General features: G+C 36.9%; 1 protein-coding gene across 6 annotated transcripts in view; it reads left to right on the top strand.

The window, feature by feature from the left end:
- INPP4B (inositol polyphosphate-4-phosphatase type II B) overlaps positions 1–27,439 on the top strand; it is a 737,042-nt gene that overhangs the window by 114,202 nt on the left and 595,401 nt on the right. For all 6 annotated transcript variants that reach the window (XM_067035581.1, XM_059066760.2, XM_067035580.1 and 3 more), the window contains one exon: positions 16,452–16,514. The gene's annotated coding sequence lies outside the window, so the exon portion shown is untranslated. The remainder of the gene's footprint in view (positions 1–16,451; positions 16,515–27,439) is intronic.

The raw sequence follows: 27,439 nt of genomic DNA, 5'->3' as shown, positions 1-27,439 counted from the left end.
ACTTTACAAGCCAGATGGGAGTGGCACAATATATTTAAAGTGATGAAAGGGAAGACCCTACACGAAGGCTACTCTACCTGGCAAGGATCTCATTCAGATTCAACAGAGAAATCAAAAGCTTTACAGACAAGCAAAAGTTGAGACAATTCAGTACCACTGAACCATATTAACAACAAATGCTAAAGGAACTTCACCAAGTGGGAAACACAAGAGAAGAAAAAGACCTACAGGAACAAACCCAGAACAATTAAGAAAATGGTAATAAGAACACACATATCAATAACTACCATAAATGTGAATGGATTAAATGCTCCAACCATAAGACACAGGCTCGCTGAATGTATACAGAAAGAAGACCAGAACACATATATATGCTGTCTACAAGAGACCCACTTCAGACCTAGGGACACAGACAGACTGAAAGTGAGGGGATGGGAAAAGATATTCCATGAAATTGGAAATCAAAAGAAAGCTAGAGTAGCAAAAGTCAGATAAGATAGACTTTAAAGTAAAGAATGGTACAAGAGACAAGGAAGGACAGTACATAATGATCAAGGGATCAATCCAAGAAGAAGATATAACAGTTATAAATGTATATGCTCCCAACATAGGAGCACCTTGAAACATAAGTGAAATGCTAACAGCTATAAAAGAGGAAATCGACAGTAACACAATAAGAGTGGGGGACTTTAACACCTCACTTATGCCAATGGGCAGATCATCCAGGCAGAAAATTAATAAGGAAACAGAAGCTTTACATGACACAACAGACCAGGTAGATTTACTTGATATTTATAGGACATTCCATCCCCAAACAGCAGATTACACTTTCTTCTCAGGGGAACACGGAACAATCTCCAGGATAGATCACATTTTGGGCCACAGATGTAGCCTTGGCAAAGTTAAGAAAATTGTAATCATATCAAGCATGTTTTCCAAACAACCCAATTTACTTCAGTGTACATTTCTGAAAGATAAGGATATTTATCTTATGTAACCAATTTATGGTTATCACAGCTGATGTAATTAAAATTATTTCCTTTTTACTATCTAATAAGCAGGTCATACTCATTCTTTATTTTCCTATTGGCAGAATTTTAAAGAATGATCTTCCTTGATGCTATATAGTCAAGCAAATTAACCTTCTTGCCTCAACTAGCTCATATGTTGGAAATCCGTTCAAGAACCAACAGCAAGAGATAAGGTGGTAAATAAATTTGATAATTTTTTTCACGATATGGGTGCTGGTACTTCATTAAAATAGTAAAAAAGCACTTACTAGCCCAGAATTTTATATTACAAAATTTGTCTTATTTTAAGGTTTATGTTTTTTGCATTAATTTACTGTTTTTTAAACTTATTTTGATGGTTTTTCATATGGATATTTCTCTTTGAGGGTTTTATTAATTATTACTTTTGATTTCGGTTGTGTTGATGGTGGTTGTTTCAGCCAGAAGCAGAATCCTGTATTGCTACTAAGATATTTTTCTGGAACCTTTTCAGGACAACTTATATACAAAAACAGGAAACCCTAGGGCAGTTTATAAGTGAATACCTGAAAACTAAGGAAATCTGAGAAGAATTCACAAAGGAACTGAGATCAACATTGTGCTATAATATAGCATAAAATCTCCCAGGATTTAGAGAAAACAGTAGCTACTCTGCTATTGATCGTTTAATTTAGGAGCTCTCTTAGACATTTACAAGGCTATACACCAGAGCTAAAGCACGTCAGCTCTGCCTGTCTCTTTCCAATTGATGGCATTTGTAGTCATCTGGGGGGGGATACAGCACGTTGCAAACAAATAGCTTTACAGACAGCCCTAGAAAGGAAGCTTCTGTTTTACATCCTCAAGAGTTAATTCAGTAAAATTCACTAACACTGCAGGCAGTAAAGCTGATAGAGACAGTGAAGCCCTCAGTAATAATTTTAACAGACCAAAACACTTAGTGGTAAAATTGATAAGAATACCTTTCACAAAACCTACAGAAATAAATTAGCTGAAGCAAGGATTAAGAAAACCTTTAGTTTAGAGGAATATATTATCTAAAGCAAGTTTCTTAAACTTTAATATTCCTAGAGATCACTTGCTGGTCTCCCATCGGTCTAGGGTGGTGCCTGGAATTCTGTATTTCTAACAAGCTCTGAGGACATGGTGAGGCTGCTTGTTTATGAACCACCCTTTGAGAATAAAGGGCCTGGAGTCTGAGAATTTGACTTTGGCAATAGCATGAGATAAAAGGTGAGAAAATATACAATAAAATGTATAAAAATCAATTCAGAGACAAGTACTGAATGTATATGTGTGTTTAAATTTAAGTGGCATGATATATGTAAATTGCTTTAAAATCTTAGGAGATAGTACCCCCTCTAAATTCAAAGTATAGTGTGTTAGCATTTCTAATGAATACATGAAAAATATAAAAAATAGCAAAGATATACATAGAATAGAAAATTTTTATACAATGTACATTTAGAGTACAATGGGAAGCTTTGCAGTAAGAATTAATAATATATTTAAATAATAAGACCATAGGACAGAATATGTACCATAGTAATGGGAACTCACATGGAAATAGCAGAGGTACAGTATCAGTGGAAGAGTTAAGGGAATGAGATTGGTGATAGCTACCTGCCTTCAGATCCTCCTGCCTTTGCTCACTAGCTCTGTGGCTCAGGTAACTTCCCGTAATCAACCTGCCCTTCACTTTCCTCATCTATAAAATGGGTTAATAGCATACACAGCAGTTAAGATTATTATGAGTGTTAAATATATAAGACAGCAACTCAGAACAATGTCTGGTTTATATTTTACAGCACTAAATGTTTATTTTTTATTATCACAATAATAATAATAAGGTACTTCTAATTCAGACCTAGAATTTTAAAAATAGTGTTAAAAAAGTAGAAGTTTTCTTGGGTCCATTTTCTTGCTAAATTGCCTGTGGGGGGCTTCCCTGGTGGCGCAGTGGTTGAGAATCCTCCTGCCGATGCAGGGGACACGGGTTCGTGCCCCGGTCCGGGAAGATCCCACATGCCGCGGAGCGGGTGGGCCAGTGAGCCATGGCCGCTGAGCCTGCGCGTCCGGAGCATGTGCTTCACAACGGGAGAGGCCACAACAGTGAGAGGCCCGCGTATCACAAAAAAAAAAAAAAAAAAAAAAAAATTGCCTGTGGGAAAATATTTGCATTATTTATTTGAATAAACAATAGAAAGTGAAAAATTTAAGATTAAATAAATAAAATTATCAGTGAAATTAGAGTATATCATTTAGAGAAGACTGTTTTCAGTCTGAGAAAAGGTCTAAATATTAAAAAACAAAAGGATAGGTTTTAATTATTCCCAGTATTCAGTTTTTTGTATGTTTTAAACATAGAATGTGGCTTTTTTGTTGCTATTTTATTTCTGCCTTTCCTCTGGCAGGAAATGCCTGGGCCTGATAATTACCTTTGTGGTTTATCCATTATTGATGCTTAATCTAGGTATAATTATAATAAAGAGATGAAAAAGTTTTTTGTATCTTACTGCTTGCAGACAGAGATGAATGTTAATTGTGTTTCTTCTTTTATATGTGTGTTTTCTTTCCAAAGTTTAAATGCAGACACTTCTAAAAACCTACAATTCTAAACCTTTGTTTTGTTTGTGTTTTTCATCCCTGAAATAATTGTTTCATAAAATAATAAGCGAGGGGAAATTAGAAAGGTATCCAGTTGGCAGCAATTTTAGTATTTGCAAAAGGAAATAATGGCAAAGTTCAGGTATAATACTTAAAATCTGTCTCTAGGTAATTCCTGGCTAATGTAGCCCAAATTAAAAATAATTCTCAAACATATGTACTGTTAAATATGCAAATACGCTTTAAAATGGCATATACATACATTTTATGCTAGATTCCCTTTTATTAAACAAAATCACTAAGTTGTTCAATTTGGGAGAAACGTTATATGTTAAAAATATGAAAAATGGCTTGTGTTCCTGGGAAAACATGAATGTTCTGTCTCCAGCTGCTGTCCTGAGTCATTGAACTTGTAGATGGTGAAGAAAAACATTTACAGATTGAAATCTGCTCTTTTATTTCTTCTCAATCATCTTTAAAATCAGGGATCATCTTAAAATTAATTTGTGCCTTTTTTCCAAGTGGTTCAGACAGATGGGTAGAGATTCCAATGCTACTTTAAAAAACTTATTGAAGTATAACATGCATATGGAAAAGTGGGCAAATCTTAAGTGTACAACTTGATAAATTTTTGCACAGTGAACACAGCTGAAGATCCAAAAGGCAGGTCAAGAAAGAGACTAATATCAGTACCTCAAAAGCTCCCCTTATGTCCTCTTCCCAGTCACTATATAATCCACAAGAGGTCCCTCCCACATTTTATATAAATGCTGTCATGTTGTATGTACTTTTTTGCATATGACTTCTTACCCTAAACGTTGTTTGTGACATTCATCCATGTTGCTCATGTAACTGTGGTTTGTTCATTCTCATTAGTGTATAGCATTTCATTGTATGAATAGATCTTATTTTGTTCACCTGTTCTACTGTTAATGGAGATTTGGGCTGTTTCCAGTTTTTTTCCTACTGTAAAGAGTCCTACTATGAGCATTCTTGTACATAATTTTTGGCAACCATAGTATGCCTTTAGAGTGGTTATAAACCCAGTAGTGGAATTTGCCCAGCCATAAGGTATTGTATATGTCCACCTTTAGTAGATACTACCAAACTGTTTTCTAAAATTACTCCAGTTTCTACTCTCTGCCCACATCAAGCGGATGTGACAGTATCATTGTTCCATATTCTTGTCCACTCTTGATATTTTCTGTCCTTTTAATTTTAGTCACATTTGTTTGTGTGTAGCGGTATCTCATTGTGATTTTTAATTTGCATTTACAAAGGACTAGAGTTGAGGAAATTTTAATATGTTTACTGAAAATTTGAATGTTCTCTTTTGTGAAATTTCTGTTTATGTCTTTTGTCCACTTTTCCATTGAGTTGTCTGCCTTGTTCTTATTGATTTATAGGAGTTTATTTAAATATCATGAATATGAGTCATTATCTGATATATGTATTTCAAAGTTTCTTGCACTCTGTGGCTTATCATTTCATTGTCTACTTGGCATCATTTGATGAGCATTAGTGTTTTTTTTTTTTAAACCTGTTTTCTGGGTGAGAATGAAACTTTATTTTTCTCCTAGTTTTACTGAGATATAATTGGCACACAGCACTGTATAAGTTTAAAGTGTACAGCCTAATGATCTGGCTTACATACATTATGAAATAATGACCACAGTAAGTTTAGTGAACATCCATTCTCTCACATAGATACAAAATTTTTTTAAAAATATTTTTTCCTTGTAATGAGAACTCTTAGGTTTTACTCTCAACAACTCTCACACATAACATACAGCAGTGTTAATTACATCTATCATGTGCATCACATTCTAGTATCTATTTATCTCATACTTGGACATTTGTACCTTTCAACCAGCTACATCCAATCCCCCCTTCCATGCTCCACCTCTGGTAACCACAAATCTGATCTCTTTTTCTATGAGTTTGTTTGTTTCTTTGTTTTTGAAGTATAGTTGACCTGTAGCACTAAGTTAGTTTCTGTTACATAACATAATGATTCGATATTTCTGTACAAAAGTTCTTAATTTAAATGTAGTGAAACTTACTGTGTTTTCCATTTATGGTTATCACTTCTGTTTTCTTTAAGAAATCATTGTCTACCCCAAAGGGAAAAGATACTCTCTTCTAAAAGCTTTGTTGTTTTATCATCCACATTTAGATATACAACCTTCTGAAACATATTTTTGTTTGTGTAGGAATTAAGATTCACTTTTTATCACAAATGGATGTATAATTCAGTCGGTATGATTTAGTAGAGAGGTTGCCCTCTTCTCACTGCTTGACATTGTCACACTTGCCATAATTTACTTGTATAATTAGTTGTCATAATTCGTGTAGGTTTGTTTCTGGACTCTCTTTATTTCCATATATCTGTTTGTCTGCTTTTGTACCAATTACACACGTGTTAATGACAAGAGCTTTCCAGTAAGTTTGATATCTGGTCATTGAAGACCTCTAGTTTTATTTTTCTTTAATATCACCTTGACTAATCTTGGCCCTTTGCATTCCTGTATAAATTTTAGCTTGTAAAATTAAAGCAAAAAAAACTACTGTGATTTTGATTGTGAGTACATTGAATACATGGATTAATTTGGGGAGAATAGATACCCTTATTATACTGAGCCTTTCAATCTATGAGCATGACGTATCTCTTTTTGTCTGCTTTATTTTCTCTAAGTAATGTTTTATGGTTTTTTCGTAAAGTCATAAACATCTTTTCTTAGGTTTATTCCAGGGTATTTGAGGTTTTTAATTCTATTTTAATAATGTATAATTTCTGTATTTTGTTTGTTGTTATATGATAGCACAATTGATTTTTGTACAATGACCCAAATTCAGTAACCTTGCTAAATTTACTAATTAAATAAAACTAATAATTTTTCTGCAGACTCAATATTTGTTAGTTTAATTTTAGATCTATTTCATTACTCATTAAAAGAAAGGGATTTAAAATTATTGTCTCCATTATTATTTTTATTTAAAAATACTATTGGAATTTTTGTTTTAAAATATTAACTGAATGGTAGCATTAACTGATATTCATAATAAAAAGAAAAGCTGGACTCTAGGTGAGAGAGTAGGAAGGCTTGCTAGCATTTCAGTAGGTGCTAGTAAAATTGGAATTATTGCCTCTGCTCTGTCCTACTTGCATCACACTCTTGAGTAAATGAGTCTGGCCTTTAGTTTTCTCATCTGAAAAATGATGACACTGGACTAGATACCTTTTAGTACCTTTTTACCTTTTTAGTTCCTTTTAGGGGTGGATGACTCAGACAACTTTTGGGTGAATGGTTGTGCTTTCAGATTTTTTTCCTTTCTTCTACTCTTCCCCTATGGCACTGTGACTTGGAGTGGGGACAATGGGCCTCTCATGATCTCATTTTGGGGGAGGGGAGTAGGGGGGGCATGCCCACCCAGAACTCTTGTGTCCCCTACTCAGGGCCCTTGGGAACTTGTGTCTCCTTGAGATGCCACACATTGGCTATGGGATAATGGGATTCTGTCTCAGGTTCATGTCTGTAGAAGCTTCCCTCCCTCCTCTAATGCCCCCTAATTGCTTCTATGTCATGTTAAATGCTGAATGCTGCTTTTCTGAGTTCTCTCCAGTCTGTGCCCTGGAAGGTAGTCTGTTAGTCCTAATGCTCCTATTACCATGTTCACGTGGGGTTTAAACTTACAGAAGGAAAATAATGAGTCGATGTTTGACCCTTTCCTCTTCTATCTTCTCCATACAACTCTTGAGCCCAGGGTAGTTTTCCATATCCTTTCCATCATACCCTACATTTTTTGTGCTCTTGACATTGCAGAACTCTGTGATCTGGTTCTCTAGCTCCGACTTCCAATATGTTAATGACAGCAAAGATTGTGTTCTTTAAAATCCTGTTTTCTCTAAGGAATGCTTGATCTACAAGACTATAGTCTTTGCCCTGGACCAAGAATTCTTGCTAGATGTCAAACTCTAAACACCTTTCTTATTTTATTTATCTTGTAACAATCCTAATCCTTCTTGAGGCAAGTGCTACCCCTGGCAGACAGGTGAGATCAGACATAGAAAAATGCAAAAGTATTAAATGTAGATATATTTCCAAATAATAGCATCCTTGTTATATGATGGCCTATCTTCTCTCTCATTTATCACTTCCCTCTGCCTCCTTCCTATCTGACATATTTGTTCAATTGTTCTTTAAATTTTGCGCAACAGTAGGGATTTGTTATGCAATTTCTACCACAGAACATGGTGAGATATTTATGCTGCTTGTTAGCTAGCTCTGTCTTATATTGGTTAATAGATATTTAATACATAGCAAGTGGCTATGTTCTTATCAGGACTCTCCTTCCCACGTGCTGAGTATTGAATTAAGCACTGACGGGGATAGGTGAGAAGCACAAGACACAATAATGGTCTTTTAGGAACTTAAAATATAGTTGGGAAGATGTGACAGCACAAGACAACCCAAAAAGGCAATATAAATTATAGGCATTGATTATAATTGGTGTACAAGGTCAGAGAATGATAAAATCAACAGAGTCCAAAGTACATGGGGATCACTTTCTGGAGAAGTTGGCATTAAAGCTTTAATAAGGCAGTAAATTTGAAGGTGCTGAAAAGTAGGAATTGAACCACAAGCAGAAGGAATAGACATGGAGAAAAGGAACTGGGATAGAAGAACATGGGAGCCATTGAGCACCTTCCTGACTGACAAGGAGAAGTTATATTGAAGAACAATGTAAAATTCATGGAATGTTCAGGAAACAAAAAAAAATCCTGTAGACATATTTTACAATTTGTAGCTGCTCCCCCCATGGGTCTTTTAAAGCTCAAATTATGAAAACTAATATCACAGGCTGTAAAGTTGGAAAATTTTGACCTCTTAAGGCAATAGCTATCAGACACCAAAGTGATATATGAGACACATTACCTTGTAGAAATTCCCTAGTAGGAACATGAGAACTAGTTGGATGACCGCTACATTCCCAATACAAAAGGGGTGGGGGATCTGGACATTAAAGGCAGATTTCTTTTTAGGGAACTGAGGCTTCACTAGTCATGTCCACAAGGAGGTAGGTTGTGTACCACTTCCACTTTTCCCCTCTAAGTGCTAGAAAGAGGTGCATCAAGGAGACTCTGAGAGTTTAATATGTATTCCTTGAAGTCTTGGAGGTGGCAGTAGAGACAGTGCTGGTTTCTAATGAATGTAAAGGCCAGGAGATGAGCTAGTGAGCAGCTCATGGTAGAACAAAGGAAAGAGGCTGAATTGGGATTAGCCCATTTTCCCAGGGTTTGCTGGAGAGTTCCCTGTGGAGCAGATGTGCAGTGAACGTGAACATCATCATGAGGCTGTCTAGGTCCTGTCCCCACAGGCTACCCTGAGGCTGAGCTGGTCTCAGCAGATAGAAGCTGAAGGTGTCACTTGGAGCTGAGGATGTAGTAAGTGATAAAGTGAGATGTATGACTCCCATCAAGGGTTGTATAGATGAAAGGTCCCCAGTGATTGGAGAAGAGGGAGCAATCACTGAAGAACCTGGAAAAGCATCCATTGGTTAAGAATCAGCGTTAAATATATAGCAGCCCACTTAGATCAGTGACCAGAAAGTCACCTTTCCTTCTCCATTGACCACTTCTGTCCCCACCTCCCCTCCTTCACTCCACTCCCAAATTCCAGAGGCATTGGAACCAAGGTTAACTGGCTGGGGAGGAAGGACCTGGAGAAACAAAATGGGACCTTCTTCCCTGGCTGCTGGTTTCCACTGCAGCAGATCCTAGCTATGGAGGGTAGACAATTTGGAGTTCAAGTCAGCTTTTTATATGTAGCTGGGTATTCTAATTTCTAAATTGAGACTATGGTGAATCAATGTAACTATAAGTTTTGGTTTTTTTTTAAGCCTCAAGTGTTCAGGGTATGGGTAAAGGCCTAATTCTATTGGCTCAAAAGATGTTGCATTAGTTTCCTCGGGCTGCTATAACAAACTACCACAACCTGGGTAGCTTAGAACAGGAGAGATTTATTCTCTCACAGTTCTGGAGGCAAGAAGTCCAAAGTCAAGATGTCAACAGGGCCATGTTCTCTCTGACAGCGCTAGGGGATCATGACTTTCTTAGCTTCTGGTGTTGCCGGCAATCCTTGCATTCCTTGGCTTGTAAGCACATCTCTGCCTCCCTAGTTACATGGACATCTCCCTCTGTGTCTTTTTCTTCACGTGGTATTCTCCTGTCTGCGTATATGTTTGTATTTGTGTCTCACCTTATGAGGACACCAGTCATATTAGATTAAGGGTCTACCCCCTACTCCACGTAATGTCATCTTAAGTTCCATCCCTACTTACCTGCCTGACAGACTTAGTCTTTCCAAGTCCTTTCCTCCTGTGAAATTTTCTTAGTCAGTGAGTGTACATCAGTTCAGTTATTCTGATTGAATTTTTTTTAAGATTATTTATTTATTATTATTTTAAAAAGTTTTATTTTATATTGGAGCATAATTGATTTACAATGTTGTGTTAGTCTCAGGTGTACAGCACCAAAGTGATTCAGTTATGCATATACACATGTCTATTCTTTTTCAGATTCTTTTCCCATATAGCTTATTACAGAGCAGTGAGTAGAGTTCCCAGTGCTATACAGTAAGTCCTTGTTGGTTATCTATTTTATATACAGTAGTGTGTGTATGTTAATCCCAAACTTCTAATTTACCCCTCTCCCCATCCCCCTTTCCCCTTTGGTAACCGTAAGTTTGTTTTCTATGTCTGTGAGTCTGTTTATGTTTTGTACATAAGTTCATTTGTATCATTTTTTAGATTCCACAGACAAGTGATGTCATATGATTATTTTTTAAATGAACCTTTTCTAACTGCAGAATATTCTTTCAATTTTTTCTGTTGCTTCAACACATTGTATGTTATTTTTTTAACATCTTTATTGGAGTATAATTGCTTTACAATGGTGTGTTAGTTTCTGCTTTATAACAAAGTGAATCAGTCATACATATACATATGTCCCCATATCTCATCCCTCTTGCATCTCCCTCCCTGCCACCCTCCCTATCCCACCCCTCTAGGTGGTCACAAAGCACCAAGCTGATCTCCCTGTGCTATGCGGCTGCTTCCCACTAGCTATCTATTTTACACTTGATAGTGTATATATGTCCATGCCACTCTCTCACTTTGTCCCAGCTTACCCTTCCTCCTCTCCGTATCCTCAAGTCCATTCTCTAGTAGGTCTGCATCTTTATTCCCGTCTTGCCCCTAGGTTCTTGTGACCAATTTTTTTTCTTTTTTTTTAAGATTCCATATATATGTGTTATCATATGGTATTTGTTTTTCTCTTTCTGACTTACTTCACTCTGTATGACAGTCTCTAGGTCTAACCACCTCACTACAAATAACTCAGTTTCATTCCTTTTTATGGCTGAGTAATATTCCATTGTATATATGTGCCACATCTTCTTTATCCATTCATCTGTTGATGGACACTTAGGTTGCTTCCATGTCCTGACTATTGTAAATAGAGCAGCAGTGAACATTTGGCTACATAACTCTTTTTGAATTATGGTTTTCTCAGGGTATATGCCCAGTAGTGGGATTGCTGGGTTGTATGGTAGTTCTATTTTTAGATTTTTAAGGAACCTCCATACTGTTCTCCATAGTAGCTGTATCAATTTACATTTCCACCAACGGTGCAAAAGGGTTCCCTTTTCTCTACACCCTCTCCAGCATTTATTGTTTGTACATATTTTGATGATGGCCATTCTGAGTGGTGTGAGATGATATCTCATTGCAGTTTTGATTTGCATTTCTCTAATGATTAATGATGTTGAGCATTCTTTCATATGTTTGTTGGCAATCTATATATCTTCTTTGGAGAAATGTCTATTTATGTCTTCTGCCCATTTTTGGATTGGGTTGATTGTTTTTTTGGTATTGAGCTGCATGAGTTGCTTGTATGTTTTGGAGATTAATCCTTTTTCAGTTGCTTCATTTGCAAATATTTTCTCCTACTTTGAGGGTTGCCTTTTCATCTTGTTTATGGTTTCCTTTGTTGTGCAAAAGTTTTAAAGTTTCATTAGGTCCCATTTGTTTATTTTTGTTTTTATTTCCATTTCTCTAGGAGGTGGGTCAAAAAGGATCTTGCTGTGATTTATGTCATAGTGTTCTGCCTATGTTTTCCTCTAAGAGTTTGATGGTGTCTGGCCTTACATTTAGGTCTTTAATCCATTTTGAGTTTATTTTTGTGTATGGTGTTAGGGAGTGTTCTAATTTCATTATTTTACATGTAACTGTCCAGTTTTCCCAGCACCACTTATTGAAGAGACTGTCTTTTGTCCATTGTATATCCTTTCCTCCTTTGTCATAGATTAGTGGACCATAGGTGCATGGGTTTATCTCTGAGCTTTCTATCCTGTTCCATTGATGTATATTTCTGTTTCTGTGCCAGTACCATATTGTCTTCATTACTGTAGCCTTGTAGTCTAGTCTGAAGTCAGGGAGCCTGATTCCTCCAGCTCCATTTTTCTTTCTGAAGATTGCTTTGGCTATTCGGGGTCTTTTGTGTTTCCATACAAATTGTGAAATTTTTTGTTCTAGTTCTGTGAAAAATGCCATTGGTAGTTTGATAGGAATTACATTGAATCTGTAGATTGCTTTGAGTAGTAGAGTCATTTTCACAATGTTGATTCTTCCAATCCAAGAACATGGTATATCTCTCCATCTATTTGTATCATCTTTAATTTCTTAAATCAATGTCTTATAATTTTCTGCATACAGGTCTTTGGTCTCCATAGGTAGGTTTATTCCTAGCTATTTTATTCTTTTTGTTGCAATGGTAAATGGGAGTGTTTTCTTAATTTTACTTTCAGATTTTTATCATTAGTGTATAGGAATGCAAGAGATTTCTGTACATTAATTTTGTATCCTGCTACTTTACCAAATTCATTAATTAGCTCTAGTAGTTTTCTGGTAGCATCTTTAGGAGTCTCTATGTATAGTATCATGTCATCTGCAAATAGTGACAGATTTACTTCTTCTTTTCTGATTTGGATTCCTTTTATTTCTTTTTCTTCTCTGCTTGCTGTGGCTAAAACTTCCAAAACTATGTTGAATAATAGTGGTGAGAGTGGGCAACCTTGTCTTATTCCTGATCTCAGTGGAAATGGTTTCAGTTTTTCACCATTGAGGACGATGTTGGTTGTGGGTTTGTCATATATGGCCTTTATTATGTTGAGGAAAGTTCCCTCTATGCCTACTTTCTGGAGAGTTTTTATCATAAATGGGTGTTGAATTTTGTTGAAAGCATTCCCTGCATCTATTGAGATGATCATATGGTTTTTCTCCTTCAATTTATTAATATGGTGTATCACGTTGATTGATTTGCATACATTGAAGAATCCTTGCATTCCTGGGATAAACCCCACTTGATCATAGTGTATGATCCTTTTAATGTGCTGTTGGATTCTGTTTGCTAGTAGTTTTTTGAGGATCTTTGCATCTATGTTCATCAGTGATACTGGCATTTAATTTTCTTTCTTTGTGACATCTTTGTCTAGTTTTGGTATCAGAGTGATGGTGGCCTCATAGAATGAATTTGTGGGTGTTCCTCCCTCTGCTATATTTTGGAAGAGTTTGAAAAGGATAGGCGTTAGCTCTTCTGTAAATGTTTGATAGAATTCACCTGTGAAGCCATCTGGTTCTGGGCTGTTGTTTGTTGGAAGATTTTTAATCACCGTTTCAATTTCAGTGCTTGTGATTGGTCTGTTTATATTTTCTATTTCTTCCTGGTTCAGTCTTGGAATGTTTTGCATTTCTAAGAATTTGTCCATTTCTTCCAGGTTGTCTATTTTATTGGCATGTAGTTGCTTGTAGTAATCTCTCATGATCCTTTGTATTTCTGCAGTGTCAGTTGTTACTTCTCCTTTTTCATTTCTAATTCTATTGATTTGAGTCTTCTCCCATTTTTCTTGATAAGTCTGGCTAATGGTTTATCAATTTTGTTTATCTTCTCAAAGAAACAGCTTTTAGTTTTATTGATCTTTGCTATCATTTCCTTCTTTTTCATTTATTTGTGATCTGATCTTTATGATTTCTTTCCTTCTGCTAACGTTGGGGTTTTTTTTGTTCTTCTTTCTCTAATTGCTTTAGGTGTAAGGTTAGGTTGTTTAGTTGAGATGTTTCTTGTTTCTTTAGGTAGTATTGTATTGCTATAAACTTCCCTGTTAGAACTGCTTTTGTGGAATGCCATAGGTTTTGGACCATTGTGTTTTCATTGTCATTTGTTTCTAGGTATTTTTTGATTTCCTCTTTGATTTCTTCAGTGATCTCTTGGTTATTAAGTAGTGTGTTGTTTAGCCTCTATGTGTTTATATTTCTTACAGAGTTTTCCCTGTAATTGATATCTAGTCTCATAGCATTGTGGTTAGAGAAGATACTTGATACTTTTTCAATTTACTTAAATTTACCAAGGCTTGATTTGTGACCCGAGATATGATCTATCCTGGAGAATGTTCCATGGGCACTTGAGAAGAATGTGTATTCTGTTGTTTTTGGATGGAATGTCTTATAAATATCAATTGAGTCCATCTTGTTTAATTTATCATTTAAAGCTTGTCTTTCCTTATTTATTTTCATGTCGGATGATCTGTCCATTGGTGAAAGTGGGGTGTTAAAGTCTGCTACTATGATTGTGTTACTGTCAATTTCCCCTTTTATGGCTGTTAGTATTTGCCTTATGTATTGAAGCGCTCCTATGTTGGGTGCATAAATATTTACAATTGTTATATCTTCTTCTTGGATTGATCCCTTGATCATTATGTAGTGTCATTCTTTGTGTCTTGTAATAGTCTTTGTTTTAAAGTCGATTTTGTCTGATATGAGTATTGTTTCTCCAACTTTCTTTTGATTTCCATTTGCATGGAATATCTTTTTCCATCCCCTCACTTTCAGTCTGTATGTGTCCCTAGTTCTGAAGTGGGTTTCTTGTAGACAGCATATATACGGGTCTTGTTGTATGTTGTTGTTTTTTATTTTTATTTTTTGTGGTATGTGGGCCTCTCACTGCTGTGGCCTCTCCCATTGCAGAGCACAGGCTCTGGACACGCAGGCTCAGTGGCCATGGCTCACAGGCCAGCCGCTCCACGGCATGTGGAATCTTCCCGTACCAGGGCACGAACCCGTGTTCCCTGCATCAGCAGGCAGACTCTCAACCACTGCGCCACCAGGGAAGCCCCATGTATGTTGTTTAATGATGTTTTTTTCATGAATTACTTACAAACCTTTCTTCCACTAAACTGTATTTCTTGAGTCCTTTCTATTTATAATGGTTTCTCTAAAGTCTGTGGTATACCCTTCCTTGCATTCGGAGCTCAGTAGATTTTTTTCTGAATTGGATTGAGTATTTACAAGAGCAGACAGGGGTCACTTGCTTTAAGTGAATCTTGAAGTAACCCAATTTCTTGGAGGACATCTTTAAATTAAGATTCCCAGCAAAGTCAAAGGAAGCTACTACAGTGGAGTGACAGGTTACTCATTCTCCTGAAATGCTGTTTAATCTTTTTCCCTTACCTGCCCAGAGACCTAAAACAACTCTTTATTTCCTTTGCCATCAGATTATGACTAATAAATCAGCAAATTAAGTAACATCCAGTATGGTAGGATTTTAATCGTTCCACCACGTGGCTCATCAGGGCAGTGATTTTCAAAGGGGTTGCAAGATTTTTTTTTTTTTAAAGGAGAACAATGATAATAATAGTAATAGTGATGTTCATAATTATATTGGCTAACATTCATTAATTCTGTATCCTTTTTGTGTATTTATCTCACCTATTTATCCTGTCAGTTCTATGAAGTAGAAAGAATTAGCATTCTGATATGACAGATGAGAAAGGAATGTTTACAAAGTTTAATTTCCTTGCCTAAGTTCACACAGCTAGTAAGATGTTTTGGTGATTGCAGTTATATGACTGTTCTTATAATGACTGTTATAGTCAAATAATCAACGTTGCTTTTAGCTGTTAACATTTCTTCAGTCAAATAACTTTCTTAAGCAGTGAATTTAAAATTCTTACCTATCTATGTGATAGTCCTTCCTGGAGAGCTATGGCTTAGACTTGAATTTCTTACCCTGCAGTCTGCACATTCTGATAATGATGCAGTAAAATCTTTTATGGAACACTCCTCAAGATGGTTATATGCTAAGGGAAGGAATAGATATATTTTCATAACTTTTGACTCCTATAAAGTACTTTTCTCCTCAGTGCAGCATAGAAAAGCTCTAAAATTGCAGGTCCTAAGGAGGGTAATCTGCAATTATTTACCAAGTCAATCCACAATATCTCATTTTATCATTTTTGTGGAAAGACAGAATAGAAAAACACCCAAAGTTGCACGAACATTTTTAAAGCCATACCCACTGGGGGAGGGAGGAAACTAAGTTAGATAATTGCAAATTCCATTTCAGTCTGTTGCATTCCAAGTAAATGTTCTGTCCCAACATGGATTACATTTTATCTTTTGAAATGATTGAAGCTAATTTTTTTCCTTGCTCGAGTGCTAGTTTTGTTCCCATGTGAGAAAAGAGACAGAAGCAAAGAAAACAGGGGTGAGGAGCTGTGGCAGTCACCCTTGTTTTCAGCTGCAGGGGAGAGGGGACCTTTGGGGAAGTTATTTGTCATTTAAAGCAAGTGGTTCCCAAGGCATGTGCTGAATGGAGCTGAATATTTTGTCAAATGATTTTCTTCTCTGACCTTTATTACTAATAAATCTTTTTAAAGAAGCATTTAAAGGGTGAAAAGAAAGGTTGTTTTTATTAATCGCTTTTCTTTTTACCCACAGAACCCAAAGAAATGGTGTCACCTGGCAAGAGATCTGCTATCCTTTATGAAAAATCAGACCAAGGTAATGCTTATTTTAATATATATATTAGTCTGTTTAACTCTGATACATTCAACTGGTTGGTTTTTCTTGATTACTGGTTTTAACTATTGAATAATCTATCAAAAAAGTAAATCATTATCTGAAAAGTAAAAGGAATGATTTTTGACCATCATATTTAGGAAGTGATCAGTAAATTTTAAAATATATATTAGCTTGAAGCACTGTGGTTAATGATTAATTTTCTGACACTACTCTTGCATTTATGTTAATGTGTGGTTAGGCTCTTGACTAGAAGACTGTACTCTCTTTGTTTGGAAATAGGTCCAATTAGTGTATTACATTTACAAATGGTAGACAATAAGAGAATCAGATTCTTTTAATCAAAATTTTTGTCTTATTTAAGCATCAGTCAGATGGCTTTACATATTATTTTTTTAATAGACAAAAAAGTTCAGTACAAATTCCTAGAAAAACTTCATTGAGTTTGACGAAGACACTCTTACACAAAACATATATTTTCTTTGGAAAGATTGAATTATATCATACAGTTGTTGAATAGCATGCCTGACTGTACTCAACGATTGCATATTTAGTTGCTAAATTTTCCAGTTGCTATGTGATTTGTTTATATATGTTACCCTAAGAATATGAACAATCATGCAAATATTCTAATGACATATAGGTGTAAGCAAAGTGGAGCATAGATGCAGATATAAAATGTGTGTATGATTTACGAATAAAGGTGATGTCTCAAAAGAGTTTTTAATGGAAAAGTTTCTGAAAAGTTAGAATTGTGGTGGGAACCAAACCCATCTATCAGTACTATCTGCTTATATAGCTATGAAGATATGATGTTGCTTTGTATATATCAACGCACAAACTGGATTTGTTGAAATGTGTACTAGGTCACATACTAATTGGAACTAACTGGGTTCTATTTTTGACAAATTGTCGAATTCCTATAAAACAAATGAGTGTTGAAACAAAGGAAGCATTTGAATTTAATAGACATCAGCAGAAAACTGGTTTATGAACTTTAATTTGCAGTGGAACAAAAATAAATTGTTAGGTTGAATTACAAACTGTGGTGTTTCTACTTATTTTTGGCTTTTAGTTAATGTTTCAAGGGAAGCGTAAACCCCTTGAGGAAGTAGCTTCTCTCTTGTAATGGTGATTTTCAGTTGTAGGCACACTATACTAAAATGTTAAGTCAAACTATAAGGCATTTTTAAGTGGTTAATGAAATCAGTGGAGGGTTTCCTTTAGCTTAGAACTATTAACTGTGACTCCCTAAAGAGAGGCATTATAATGAGAACTAATACCTAGACAGTATGTTGAAGGGGTTGAAGCTGAGTGCTGTGATACAAGCATAGGGAGATGTATGGTAGAAAAATGCTGGCTGAGGCGGAATCAGTAGAAGATGACCCAGTAAAGACAGAGAAGGAAACACACTGAGTGAGATGGAGCTAATGAAGAGGGTCTAGGATCCATGCCCTTTAGAATGAAAATAAGGATGAAGAGAGGAAGCACAGACTACCCAGGAGGCATTCGTGTGAAATTTTTCTTTTTTCAGAGGTATGTGTATACTAATACATTCAATTTTATTAGGCTTTTATTTCATTTATTTAAGATAGGGATAAACTTACTTTGAACTGAATGTAGCAAAGAAAGAGTTGGGGTGTAGGAGGGAAATTCCCATTAATGTGGCAGAATTTCCGGCATCATGTACCCGGAGTAACAAAGTTTGCTTCTCCCCGATGTGCCAATAAAGAACCAGTTCTGTTTATTGGCAGTCCAAGCGCCTTGGTCTGATGACACTCCCAAAGAGATTATACTCTAGGATGCTGGCTTTTGTGCGGAGGTTGGGAGTTGGGTGAGAAGGAGTAACTGGGGTGGGAGAAATGGTGTTCACGTCATCACCTCTCTAGGTTGGTCCTTTGGACTCATTGAAATAGGGGTGTTTGCAACTTTATAAAATATTCTTGTTAATAAGGCAAAGAGTGCTAATGTTCTGATGCTCTGTCTCTAGTATCCTAAATGGGATATATGCATTTAAATTTCAGTGTTTAAATAGTAGAAGTTCAAGGCATATTAGTGAAGGTGCTATTTTTGGACAAATGGGACCATTCGGCCTTTCTCAGTTGCACGTGATGACTAACACACTCATTTTGTGTACCATTAACTCTGGCAATGGGGCTCGGAGAGCAAGCTTTTGGGTTAACAGGTACTTTTGTGTGTGCAGATACCTGAAAGTTCTACATTTGACCTTTTCGAAAAGGGTCTACAATAAGTTTTCATGTAGTGTTTCATTATGTAAAGTTATTGATGTCTGTTGGTCACAATATTCTTAATTTTGTCACCCCAAAATAGAGGCAACTTTACCTAGTTGGGTTAAAATATCCTTCTCTGTACCTAGTAAGATTATGCACAAAAATAGAGACCATTATTCTGTTCTATTTTTACACAGGTTTATATGTCGTGGAAATAAGTTGAATTTCAATTAAGGAAATTTCATGTTTGTAATTTATTTGTATTATGTAGGAATATTAAGTATTATTCTCAAATATATTTAACTTCCCTGTAGGAAAGTGAAATGGGATATTAAGGGTTCAGCAGTTGTTTGATGTACTCTAAATACATTTTTGAGAATTGAAAATAAACTGTCGTAAGGCTAGTATATAGTGTTCTTTATGTTCTAGGGCACTAAGAAATAAGGTATAAATATATTGTTTAGAGATGGGTTTCAAAGTGGTTTATTATTATTGCCTGTAGAATATTTTGTAGATGTAGCACAAGTTGAAAATTTTTTTAAAAGATAAAATTCTTCTGATATTTTAAGAGCTTATTACAAATTATATTTTATATTATTTTTTATAAACTACTATAAAGTAACAATGGAAAGTAAAGCATCACATTTTCAGGTTGATTAATAAGTTAATGACCATGAATTACAATGAGAGTTACAAATACCTCTGCACATGTGATGAAAGGGATGATGTAATTGTCACGATGCTTGGACTAATTCACATAGGATAGACACAATGCTTTACAGAAATAGAGCTATAACATCAGGCATATATGCTCCCAAAGAGAATTTAAACTGAAAGAGAACAAATCATTGAACACTTTCATTGAGAAGTGGTTAAAAAGTAATTCTTAAAGAGGACTTTATATGAGGAAGAATTATTATGATCATTTTTATGAATTTGCCTTTTTTGTTTTTTTATGATTTTCATCATTTGCCAAAGTTCTTGGTAATATTTACTTTACTCTTCTTAGTATTAGATTCTGTGGGATACTCCATCTTTTTAAAACTTAAAGAAAACTCCCAAGAATAGTCTTAATGGAATAGTCATGTAGAAGCCATAGCATTGTCTAGAATTGTCTCCTGCTAATGTTCAAGTTCTTGCATCGACTCCCCACATATGTTTCTTACCATATTGGTTTCTCTCTTACTACACTGTATACCGTAAACATTCTTGTCTTTCCTTGTGCTGATAACTCCACTTGGAATGCCCAGTCTTCTTTTTCCTTATTCTGAAGCCTACATAACCTTAAAACTGTTCTTTAGGGGGCTTTCTGAGTTCTTCATCATGCTACAATTATTTCTCTTCCTTGACCCATATTTAGTCCGTAAAGTAACCTAGACACTATCTGTCACACTGTCACTGATTTGCATATATTGCTCTGTAGTAGCTCTTTTGTGTGCGTGTGTTTAAATATGTATGTATATGTACATATAGAACTTTATTATGTGTAAAGATACACACACAGACATGGGACTTTTTTTCCTTCAGTGTGACTGTAAGGAAGATCTACTTTTACTCCCACTTGTGAGTGAAATAGACTTTGAATGAATGAGGTCCCTGCATCTCTAAGATTTCCACCGAAGGAATATTTAAAAGGCTAGAAGATTCCTCTGTACTATGAGAATTATAATTTAGCAATGTTTTGTATTAATTAGGACTAACTTGAGAACCTTCTTTCCCGTTATCATATCTTTTCAATGTGAGTAAAATCTAAATTCAAATATACTAATTTATAAGGCAAATAGTTTTCAACTCTTGAGATACACTCCCGGACTTCTCTGGTGGCGCAGTGGTTGGGAGTCCGCCTGCCAATGCAGGGGACACGGTTCGATCCCTGGTCTGGGAAGATCCCACATGCTGCGGAGCAACTAGGCCCATTTCGCCACAGCTGCTGTGCCTGCGCTCTGGAGCCCGTGAGCCACAACTACTGAAGACCGCGCGCCTAGAGCCTGTGCTCCGCAACAAGAGAAGCCACCGCAATGAGAAGCCCGCGCATTACATTGAAGAATAGCCCCCACTCACCGCAGCTAGAGAAAGCCCGGGCCCAGCAACGAAGACCCAATGCAGCCCCCCCAAAATTAATTAATTAAAAAAAAAAAGTACACCCCCTTCACCAAAGGGACATTGCCTAATTCGATCACCCATTGGCTTTGTACCACTTTGCACATGTGATGGGTGGAAAATCTAACCTGAGCTACTCCACAAAGACACTCTTGCCTAAGAGTAAAACACTAACCTATTTCATATCTTACATTAGAATCAATAGGGGAAAAATGTTATATTGTAATTTGCCACCTCATTCATCAATTCAGTGTTTACCTACTGTACTCACAACTGCTTTAGGGGGAGTGGGGTATGTGTAGAACTTGAGTCTTACTCTTGTTTTACACACACACATATGCACCCCTTATACACACATACATACAGACATACAGAGGCTACAGAATAAATCTTTTTACTTGATTGTAGAAGTTTTCTCTGTACTCCTTACCATTTTTCACATCATTATCAATTTCATCATTCATGTGGATGGTTGGAGACGTTAAAGCAGTCCCTGAGAGCTATTTTTAAGTTTTCAATAATTATTGAATCTCACACATAGGGATTTCATGGCCATTTTGAACGTGCAGGTATGTTTGTGGTCATGCAGTCTGAAATAACATATGCTCAGCTCTACAGTCAAATCTCTTTAGGCTGGTACCCTAAAAGTACCTAAATGCTAATAGGTGTGGAAATTGGGGACAGACTATCGTTATTTGGGAAGTTGAGATAAAATTAGGACTGTTAGGGTTGGGACAGGGCTTTTGGGAATTGGGGCTTCCAGGGAACTGGCAATTCCCAGTAAAAGACAGGACTGTGAGGGTAAACGGTTCCTTTAAGGCTTTAGCAGGTGTGTTGGTTTTCCTTACTTCAGTTTTGTGGTAGTAGCCTTACTTTGGAAAGGGAAGCACGTCACTGGAGGCAGAGTGATGTGAACAGAGGCAAATAATTTGTAACATGAGCTGTCCACTAGACTTTGCAGGCACATATGTATGCATGTCTGTCCCCTTCCCTCTCTAGATTTATGTTTTTAATGCATATAACGTTTAAAAAATTATGCCACTAGATGTCAGCAGCAGCCTCCTAGGGTTCCTGTGGCCTTAATTAGTAACAAAATTGGTACTTCATTAGAACATCTTACCTGAGGATACTAAGTACCTGTTTTGCAGGTTAAAAAAATATTTTTTGAGATATGAGGAGGAAGACCACAAACATCATAAAATATTTAAATATTTTTTCAATTTGTTTTTGTTCACATGTGACAGGTTACTTTTACTTCCAGTATTCTCTCTACCAATGAGATGACATGAAGAATATGTGTGAGGCTGAGGAATTGCTCAGAAATTGGACCTGATGCCAAAGCTTGAAATTTCTGTTTTAATGCTTTATGATTCATTTATGCTGCGATGGCACAAATATTTGTGCTTTGGGCTTCTTTCATTCTGTTTCTGTAGAAGCATTTTTGGAGCTACAGCCTATCAGAAGATGGTGTGGCATTAATTTTTCAGCATCCACATCTGTACACTGTTTCCTTAGTAATGTCTAAACTTTCCTGGATCTGTGCTCTCTTGTCACAAGATACTCAGAACATTTTGATAGATGCTAAGGAGTATTATTGCTGTTTGCTCACCAGTTGACAAAGAGCACAATCTAGAAATAAGAAAAGAATGTGATTTTTCATGAAATATAATACATGTAATTGTCGAGTCCTTAAAATGGCAGGTAAAAGTATAGCAAATGCCTTTTTTTTTTCCAGAAATTAATAAAAATTCGTAGTATTGGTCAATGTTCAATAGATACTAGTAATGTTATTTTAAATAATGCAGTTAGTATTTGGTCATATCTGACTCACATTGCCAGGAAGATTCAGACTAATCTGCTGGATTTTAGTTATCAGTTGAAACTCATTCTTAGGTGATTAGTTATGAGCTGACTAAGCAGCAAGCAGATTTTTTTTTTTTTTTTTTTTTTTTTTTTTTTGCGCTATGCGGGCCTCTCACTGTTGTGGCCTCTCCCGTTGCGGAGCACAGGCTCCGGACGCGCAGGCCTAGCGGCCATGGCTCACGGGCTTGGTTGCTCCGCGGCATGTGGGATCTTCCCGGACCAGGGCACGAACCCGCGTCCCCTGCATCGGCAGGCGGACTCTCAACCACTGCGCCACCAGGGAAGCCCGCAAGCAGATTTTTAAATGGTTATGAAAAAGGTATGAAAAAAGGTTCCCATTTGGAACAACTCTTCTGGAAAAATTCTGCTTTCAATGCATTAAAAAAAAATACCTTAGCAAAAGTTGGAAAAGAGAACTGTGGCAACATTTCCTTTCCTGAAACCAGTTTTACCAAGGAATATACTAATTGTAGATGTTACACCCTTATCACTTTTAAGATTTTCGAAAAATTGTTTTAGTTGGTTTGGGGAGGGGGGCGAAGGAAATAATTCCTTTCACATTGAACTTGTTATATTTGAGAATTATTGGTTTACGAGATTATCAGCAAGTTTCTTATTTTCTGCCTTTCTGTTTTAGAACTGCTAGGGAAAAAGACTTACCAAGATTTTCCCCAAGACTGTGGTTGTTATTCTTTGATTATGTTTGTAGGTGATGAGGCAAACACTTGAAATCATGCTACCGTTACTTGACCCGTGTAATTTCCTCAGATGGAGCAGGTGCAGTGAGTAAGTGCCATTAATACATGGAAGGTACATTATTAGCCAGATGTTCAGTTAAGGCACTCTCAGCATTGAACCTGGAGCGGAAGCACACAGCTTGCTCGAGCTATTACAGCCCCTCCTGTGCTTCTAGAACTTAACCCTCCAGAAGGGGCTCAGGACTGGGATGGGACCAGGGCATCTGTCTTCAGTCTGTCCCTCTCTTCATCATTTGCAGATAGTTTAATGACACAGATGTATGTGAAGTCTTTTGAGTGAGAGATGCTGCCAGTTTCAAAGTGTTTTGGCTCCACATTAAGAAACTAACTCCCACTTCCATATGCACCAGTGCCTTCTCTTCAACCTGTTCTTTTGCCTGCGTGTTGACGCGGATTAAGTTAAAGCAGACAGAGGGTCAGGTACCCTTTGGGTGGTTCCAGCAGTCCAAACAACTCAGCCTGACGTTCAATGACCACTTCTCTGCTGCCGCATCTCAAATCCTCCCAACCTCGTTTCCACCCAATTCCTCACCCACGTGTGGCTCTGTAGCCCGTACAACCTAGTTGAGGCCCACGCCTGTGTATGATTGACTTATTTCTACCTTGTTGACTTTGCATTTGCTGTTACTTTTTTCTCCCCTCCCCAGCTTCTTTTTCTTCATTTCAGAAAGCAGAGTGTGGTAGGGACATTTCTCAGGAGCCAGATGGTCTGCATTCAAATTCCAGATTGCTGATTTATTAGCTTACTGCTGCCTGACCTAATGCAGGCTATTTAACCCAGGGGATCTCATATTGGTTTATTGTACAAAACTGTTAAAGAAAGATACATAAATAATTGAGTTAATGTTAATATTAACTTAGCATATTAATATTAACTTGTAGTAGTTACTGGCACATAGTAAGTGCTTAATATATGTTAGCTACTATTAATTCTATCAAGTCAGTCTCAAAATTCACTTCCATAAAATTTAGCCTCAACTCTTATCCTTCTTCATACAGTGATTATTAATCTCATCAGTGTGTATTTGCAGCTCTACCTGCCCACCCACCAAAACTTTTATTTTGGACGATCTATACAACTGGGTGTATTATTTTCCTCTTCAATAAAGTAGGATAATAATACTTGCCATAGCCATACCTAAGGTATGAAGACAAAACTGGAGAACAGGAGTAATAACAGGATTAGTGAGAATTATCACTCATCCTCCTTTTGTTATGTGTAAGGAACTGAATTAGGAGATTTCCTTCCCTTGTGTGATCACATAACACCATACACGTGTTTGGTGGGTGATGGCCAGAGACACAGTGAATTCACATTTTTTGAGCATGAGGAGATGGCAGAACATCCAAATACAAAAGTCAAGCGAAATGGAAATGTGGAGTTGAGTTCAAAAGAGAAGATACAGCATGAGTTTGGAAACTTATGGAATTTGCCTGAAGCTGTTTAAGTGGGTGAATGACTTATCTGAGAGAGAGGGTAGACAGAGAAGAGTAGCCGTGAAGCAAACCCCAGCTCCCTACACACACACACCATATGCGCACAGTGATCAGGGAGTTGAACCTCAGTCATGTGCTTCTCCAGTTTTTGTAAAGGTAAGGTGTATAATAATGTTTTCTTGGAACCAGTGCATGTATTCTTTTAAAGTCTGCAGCTGAAAATAGTATCACACATAAAACTATTATGTCTGAAAATACTAGGGCAGATAAAATTACTCTTGTCCCAATTTTGACGCAATATAAATATCATTAACAAGGTAATCATGTAATAAAAATGTTACTGTCCATTTTTTCCTGGGAGAAGTTTGATATTTGATCTAATTGGTGATATGTTAGCTGTGCATAGGTCAGATATTAGATGTTTGTACAGGACATGTGAAGGGCTTTGGAGATCATGTACTTTTACTACATTGGCAATAAATATCTTACTTTCCATTATTAGAATATGCTTAGCTTTTGATACTTTTCTTACTAATTTATTAAAATCGCAAAAAATTTGATAGATCAGTATTCCATATTAGCTCTCACGACACTTGTGGTAGACATCTCATTTTCTTCAGGAAGCTGGGAAACACATTCTGTGTGGCGCCGTCATGGATAATAATAATAACAAATATATATTGACTGCTTATTTGATGCCAGGCACCGTTCTAAACACGGTACAAAGCATTAGGGCCTACTGTTATCTCTGTTTCAGTTTTGTCGTTAATACGGTGGAACAAACACCCAATGAACAAAACTGATTGGCACAAGTCTGCAGATTATATGGGTGGTTTACCCTGGTCTTAGCGGGTTTGCTCATGTCTCTGCAGTCAGCTGGAAAGTCAGCTGTGGGTTTGTCTTGGTGATCTTGGCTGAATTCTCTCATGTGTCTGTGATTTTGGCTGGGACAACTAGGCTGATTTGGCTTTGCTCTGTGGAATCTCTGTTCCCCCAACAGATAAACTGAGCTTGTCCTCATGGTGGTATCAGAGTTCAGAGAGAAAAAGAGCAGAAATGCTAAAGAGTCAGAACTAGCACAGGGCCATTTCAACCACATTCTGTTGGCCAAGCAAATCTCAAGTCTAGCTTGGAATAAAGGGATGGGAAAATAGACTCTGCTATTGGATTAAAGGAGCTACAAAATCACACTGCAATTGGTTGGATACAGAAGAGTGGAGACTTAGGGTCATTTTTACAATCAATCTACCAGAATCTTTATTCTACATGTGAGAAAACTGAAATGCATTGAGGCTAAATAACTTATTGCTAGGGTGGACTAGGGACCTTCACCTGACCTATTATGGAACGTTATTTCCCAGGACCTAGTGATTGGACAGGGGGTGGGTTTGTGACCTGAACAAAATTAATCACTGTTCTTCCATGAACTTGTTATACAAGAGAAAGATTCTTCTTTTAGGATCAAAAATTATCAGGATATTGACTAGAGTTGCTAGTAATCTTTTGTTCTGCCAGTTGGAGAGGATAATGGGACAGTTGGGGGTGGGGAAAGAGAGAGAGACCAACAGACAGACAGACACAAGAAAGAGACAAGAAACATAGAATGAATGAACAAGTATGAGAAAGTTGCAATTATATCATTTGAGCCACTGGATCCAGCCATACTTGAAACTTTAAGCTTACTGGTTTCTTAAAACAATAAATTTCTATTTTGTTATTAGTTTGGTTTGACTAAGGTTTCTATCATTGGAAGCCTATATCTAATGGTGATGGATTATTTTGCAAGAATGGCTACAGCAATATTTCTAATCCACGTGCTCCTCCCGAACCTCCTTGGCACTCCACACCAAGAAGTGAAGAGTATTTTCACTTCCTTTGAACCTGAGTGGATTCGTGTCTGTTCTAATGAGCAGAGCAGTACTGCCAAAGTGATGCTATGGGACTTTCAAAGTGAGGTCATAAAGAGTTTACAGAATCCTCCTGACTTTCTTTCTTTCTAGACACTTTCCCTTGGAGCCTCATGGAGTAGCCATTTGTAAGGTGTTTTGGCCGATAGCCTAACAGCCAAAGGCCAGCATCATCCAAGTAAACTAGTCTAGATGATCCCAGCTCCCAGCCTTGGAACAATTCAGGTGAAGATGAGTGGAACAGAGATGCACTCTTCCCTCCATGGGTCCTGCCCAAGTTGTTGCAGATTCATGAGCAAAACAAATGTCATAGATTTAAGTGACTAAATTTTGGGGTAGTTTGTTACACAGCCGTAGACAACTGCAACACTATCATTACATTCTTACCCTGTAGCTCCTCCTCAGGACTCCCTCTACTTACTAAAACATATGTCAGACCCTGCTCCCACCCAGTGACTGCTATTCCGCTTTGACCCGTGCCTTTACTTAAACTTACTTCAATTTGCCAAGTAGTTGTGGACATTTTTTTTCAACGCTTGTTCCCCACTCCTCCCCCCGACCCCCATTGGCTTTGTGATGTAACTTTGCAGGGATGGAAATGGCTGGGGAAC

This window comes from Kogia breviceps, chromosome 6 (assembly GCF_026419965.1).
Source record: "Kogia breviceps isolate mKogBre1 chromosome 6, mKogBre1 haplotype 1, whole genome shotgun sequence".
In the NCBI taxonomy this organism is placed as follows: Eukaryota; Metazoa; Chordata; class Mammalia; order Artiodactyla; family Physeteridae; genus Kogia; species Kogia breviceps.
Note: the sequence above shows the minus strand (reverse complement) of the source record. Positions and strands in the feature narration are given on the sequence as shown.